The sequence below is a fragment of the Cyprinodon variegatus genome, unplaced genomic scaffold (assembly GCF_000732505.1).
Source record: "Cyprinodon variegatus isolate N-32 unplaced genomic scaffold, C_variegatus-1.0 Scaffold226, whole genome shotgun sequence".
Lineage (NCBI taxonomy): Eukaryota > Metazoa > Chordata > Actinopteri > Cyprinodontiformes > Cyprinodontidae > Cyprinodon > Cyprinodon variegatus.
Genome location: NW_015150679.1, coordinates 1115002 through 1121001, shown reverse-complemented (window position 1 = coordinate 1121001; position 6000 = coordinate 1115002).

Genomic DNA, 6000 nt, shown 5'->3' with positions numbered 1-6000 from the left:
TATATATATATATATATATATATATATATATATATATAGAATTTTAGTTTACATTCTTATTCATGCAACCTTTTGTGAATTCGTTGGTTTGATGCAAGTCAGTGTTTTAGTGCTAGGAGGGATTTAAAGACTGTGAAAGGGACATTTATCTGACTCAGAGAGTGCTATCTGACACATGGGGCATCTGTCCTGACAGAAATACTTTGCTGATGTCAGAGGTCACAGCACATAGGTGATAGATGCTAATATAAGATTAAATAAGTTGGAACGTAACGTCTCAGAGAACAAGTGCAGTCCTGAAGCAGGTGAGTAAAAATAAAGGAGGATAAAGGATTAAAAGACATTGCCTTGTACAATGAGTCCTGATATCAGTGGTGTCGAAGTAATGGCTGACCACGTCTGATCCCTTTTGACCACAGAGGACCCATCCCTTGAAGGTTTCCTCAACAAGAGTCATGCATTCCTTAAAAAAAATGGCAGCAAATTCATTGACTACTTCGGTGGCTCCCAGAGTCGTCAGATCTCAAAACAGCAGATTTTTGATGTATCTGAACTGGAGATTCCCCTGGCCAACATTAAGCTGACATATTTGCAGGAGCTGCATGATGCTTTTATGTCCAAGGATCAGAATCTGTTCAGCATCAGAGCAGACTTTAAAGTGTCAGTTTAGTGGATGGTTTGGTTCTGATTAAAACCAGTTTGAAGACTTCAAATTAGATATCACAGAGATTATTATTATTACGTCGTTAGAAAAATGTATTTATGTATTTAGCCATTACCGATATCCCACCCAGGATTCCATAGAAATAATCAGGACAGCCCCTCCTCTTGCTGAAATGCTCAGTAAATACAACATGTTTCTGCTTTCTGTCCTTCACCTGAGTCCCACCACAGCTGTTTGCCTCGACATGAGGAATCAAAGCTCGAAAAGAAGGAGGGGTTGGGCGGTCAAAAGCAAACATCTGGAAAGTCTTGAAGCCTCTTTGAATGATTGTCTTGATTTCTAACATGCATTTAATTCGGGTCAGGCCTGTCCATCTCCCAAACTGCTCCCTTCCACTCAGCTTGATTGCGCCGCTCTTGGTTTAAGAGGTCTGTGAGAACGAAGGATGAATGCTTTTGTGTTTAATAAGGCATTAAGGGCCACAATGGCGTGTGTTCAGGAGGAGATCCATCCCTCTCAGTTTGCCTCAGAGGGCTTTATGGGATTAGCTCTGGTGTGCGGGAAGCGCGAGGCTTGATAATGAGATGAATATTTTAGTGGTAACAGCTTGACATGAGATGAGCTGTAGCATTTGTGTTTCTCTCTAAACGCTGATGATATAATAGTGCAAAGGATTACAACTGCTTATGACATCAAAAGTTTTGGCTAAGTGGGTTGATTTGAAATTGGAAACAGGTTTGGTTGACTTTGAAAACCTGTGGGCATCGTTCCGAGAGTGGCGTTGAACCTTAAATCCTCTCAGCTGTACACCTCCGAAACATTGGGGTGCCGTCCAAAAATATTCAGATCTGGGGAGACTTATTCTCTTTTCCTCACTTCAAGAGTTTAAACATGGGTTGACCAATGCCATGCTGCATGACTGTAGAGGAAGGGAAGTTACACTATTTCCAATCAGATCTCAGTATGATACTGCCATCACCATGTTTTATAGTCTGGTCTCTGTATTCAGGCAACGATTGTCATGGTACTAAAATTCAATGTACAAAAGTCAATATCAGGGAATATTTTTTATACTCGATACATTTCAATACCAATGTAAATAAATGCAAAACAAATAACCTTAATATAACACAGTTTGACAATATTTAACCCTATAATGCCACATGTATCATATTTGATACATACGGTTTCTGAAATGTTTTGCGTCTGACACTTTTTGCATAATTTAATGGTAAAAACTTTGCTCAAAATCCTATTTTACAAAATCACATATACCTGATAACAGCCAGTAGAAGACTACACAAAAAATAATCTTGACTTATCGCATAGTAATGAATTATTAATACCAAAGATGTATTTCTGTTTTTTCTTTTTACATATTTTGTTAAAAGAGCAAATAAGGACTTCAAACAAAAAAAAAGGAATTTTCTGTTTTGTTTTATTCTTGGATCAGGCTTTAAAGGGTAAAAGTTTTTTTTTTTTTTTAGGTAATATCATTTAAATGTGCAAATAATCCAGAGATCTAAACTGAACAACTGCAAAAATGTGCAAAAACACTTGACTTTAGTGTCAGTAAATTAGTTTTGTATACAGTTTTTGAGTAGCAACACTCGTGGTTATCGATATTTTTGTGTTTTTTAATGTTTAGCAAAAACACAAAAATCTAGTTACATTGTGCCTACAGGCCAAATAGCTACTTTTTTGTCTCAGCTAAAACCTTCTTCCACTTGCCTGCTGTGTCCTTACAGTACATAGCTTCTGTAGAAATAAAAGGTGAATCTCTCTGAGCTTCCAGTTAATGTTTTTACTAAGGATCTGGTCCCATATAAGTTTGTAATCGTCTCCCCCTACTGGTCTGGAGCACTTCTGCTACGGAGCTTTTCTTAACTTGAGATTATTTTTGCTACTTGGATCATCTTCCTTTTACACGTGTTTTCTGTGTTAGCATCATTTTGTTTTCTGGAGCCAAGGCGGACGTTCAACTGAAGAAACAATTACTTTTCGCCTCTGTCACGGGCCGATCAGCATCCATAGTTCATCTCAAAAAGGGACTTCAATCTACATCTCAAAGAAGGTGTTTAAAGTGCAGGCAGCGGTCGCGCTATGTCGGACTTCTATTCAGATTACCCTGTTTCAACCCACCTCCAGCTCCTACACCATCGTAGCTAAAGCTTCATCAGAGTTTCATTCCTCTGGGACTCTTACTGCGTTCTCTGTCTCATTTCAACTGGTCTGGCAGAAAACCGCCATGTTGAGCCTGGTTCTGCCAGAGACTTCTTCCCAAAGGGAAGTTTTTCCTCTCCACTGTTGCTTCATGCTTGCTCATCATGGACAGGTTTACTCAACCTGTGTTATCCAAACTGGACTTCCATCTTCCAAGTCCCAGAGTGATGCACTAGTATCAACTCACTCAGCCCACCGGATTTCTTCATACAGCTCAATCACTCCATCTCACCAGTCAGCAGTCATGAACTGACCAACTTCATCCTCTCCACTTTGACACCATTTTCAGGCCTAATAACAACCCTATTATTTACTCCTGTTTCTACGTATCAAACCAAATTCTGTGCTAATGTTTCCCGCCGAGGTCTGAGCGCCAAAGACTTAAGTAATTGTATCAATTAAACTCTTCCAATTGTCTTTTCTTTCTGTGAGTTTTTCAGATTGAAATGCAGTTCAGTTGTGCTTCTCTCAGACTTCTGTGTTTACAGCATTTCTTTTTTGTCAGGTTGTGTTTAGTGTGCTGGTCCTATATTTGTGTTTGCATTCCTTTTCAAATTTACTGTCCATTTGCTGTGCTGACACACCACCTTATGGCTTCTTTCTTTCCCACACATCAGTGAAAGTCAGATTTAGATTACTTAAACCCATGCTTCATTTTCTATATTGCAGGTATTTCCCACCTTGTGTTGGTCTAAGACATAAAATCACAATAAAATGCAGGTTTTCGCTGTAATGTGATGGAAGGTAAAAACACTAAATGTTGTGGGATACGCACACAGAGTAAGCACAGCTGCACAGCAAAAGAATCCATAAATAAGTCAGCTGAGAAGGTCAGCACTCTTACATGAAGGGGATGATGATGATGATGGGGAATCAGTGAGGTGTGGCTGCCAAGCTCCCCATCAGAAACAATCTCCTCATAAACAATGGGAGCTAATTAGCACAGGGGCCGCTGCGGCGTCAGAGGCGGCCTGAGCCGCCGCTACCTGCGGGGCTATCAGTTACAACTCTCCTGCGGCTCAGATGGAGGGCCCAGGGGCCGAGCCCGATATGGGATCCACAGGCTTATGTTTCAGTGTTTTCACCGCTCTGATGCCTGGAACCAGCAACTCAATCCCTCAGAGTACCAGGAGAGCAGGATGCCATCAGCTTCAAAAGCTTGTCTGATTGTGTGTGTCGTGTTTTTGTTGTTTTTTTTTTTTCCAGTGACTTGGAAGCGTTATGATTGTCACCTGCGGGGGCTGTGTGCTGTTGGTTGAAAGAAAACGGCCTATCGTGTTTCTTGGCCGTGGTTAGAAAGGCTTGACGTGCACAAAGAGGTCATCTTGACTGTGGATCTTAAGTAATAGTAAGCTGCTTTCAAATCCTGGGGTTATTAAGGGATCGGACCTCTGTCGTTCTTTAGAAACCTGCAGTGCCAAACATGAACTTTCCCAAAAAGAGGAGAGTTTAATCATAATTCTGGTAGCGGTGTTGTAGCTGAGTGCTGGCTTTTGTTTGTGATGGGATTGCTCATAAGTTCAAACTCCTTTCTGTCAGTTCACATCTCCACAACAGCTGCAATCCCATAAACAGCTGAAGCTGTGTGAGCTTCTCTTCACAACCCTTTTAACCATATTCAGAGCACTGAGGCCAAACACATTGTCAGATGTTCGAGATCGTTCTGTTTTCCAGTTTAGTCCTGTTTCTCTGACTGTTACTGGCTGGATTTGCTCTCTTCATCCTGTGAAGCGGGAGGTGGCTCTGAGCTCGTCCTCCTGGCTTTGTGTTTCCTGGATGTGGCAACCTCATACAGCTGCTTTTTGTATTTCTGTTTCTTTCTGTATCTCTGCTTCTTTCTCCTTGAACCCCAGTCAGCCTCCGCAGATGGCCGCTCACACTGAACCTGGTTCTGCTGGAGGTTCCTTTCTGTTAAAAGGGAGTTTTTCCTCTCCACTGTCGATACAAGCATGCTTGGTGTGAGGAATTGCTTTTGAGTCAATGAGTCGAGGCAATCAACTGGTTTTTCTTAGATAGAAAACTGAATCAATTTGACTGTATGTTCTGGTGAACTGTAAAGTGCCTTGAGATGACATGTTGTGAATTGGCGCTATAGAAATAAACTGAATTGAACTGAATTGTCAGACATCTTTAACCTAGTTGCCTTCTCTTTAAAAAGCATTCCCCACTGATCTTTTCCATATACATTAACCACAGACTCTTCTGTATTTCGCTGGGATTGTATTTAACCAGACCAGCACAAGGTGGTGGATCATTGCAGACTGGGAAGAAAATTATCTATTGTTTAAAATGTTAACGTTTTAAAGCTAATGTTGTCGACCACGTTTACTCCCCTACCTATAAATAAAAAGCAGGTCAGGTGGAGAAATGTAAGGGGATAAAAATCATGAAGACCAAGGTGCAGAGCAGATAATTTGGGGAGGGGAAGTGTGGAGACATTTAAAGCACAGTTAGGCAGGTTTTAACTCTGAATAAGCTGTAGAAATCTAGAGCTCAGGTGGAAGAATTATTTTTTTGTTTACAGCCCTAGTGGCTAGTTTTTTTTAAACTGACAGGAAAGGGAGTATGAGGAGGGGGAGATACATGCAGCAAAGGACCACAGGTCGGATTCAAACCCAGGTCAGCTGTGTCAAAGGCCTCTGTTCATGGGTTGCGTGCGCCACCAAACCACGCCCAGGTGGAGGAATCTTTAACTGTACAGCTATGAAACACTAACAAAAAAGGTGTCTGAGAAAAGAAAGTTTGTTTCCTCCTGATTTTTATCTGCTGACACAGATAAGTTTGACATCAATCTAACAATCCCAGGTCAAATCACTATAATACACCCAATTATTGGGCCATTTACATTACAAAAATGACTGATAACAAATCTTAAGAAAAGTCTGAATTGAACAGAAATTAATATTCATTAATTAATCAAACTAAACATTAACATGAGTTTCACCTGATCTCAAGACATGGCTGCTAAACAGACCAATGAATTGGCAAACTTATACACATATTGGCTAAAACTGATCAAAGGAAAACACACGATTACAGCCCATGTATCCATCTATCTCTGCTTTTTTATTCATGCGCTGATCTGTGTTGATGAAACATAGAAAACCAGGTGA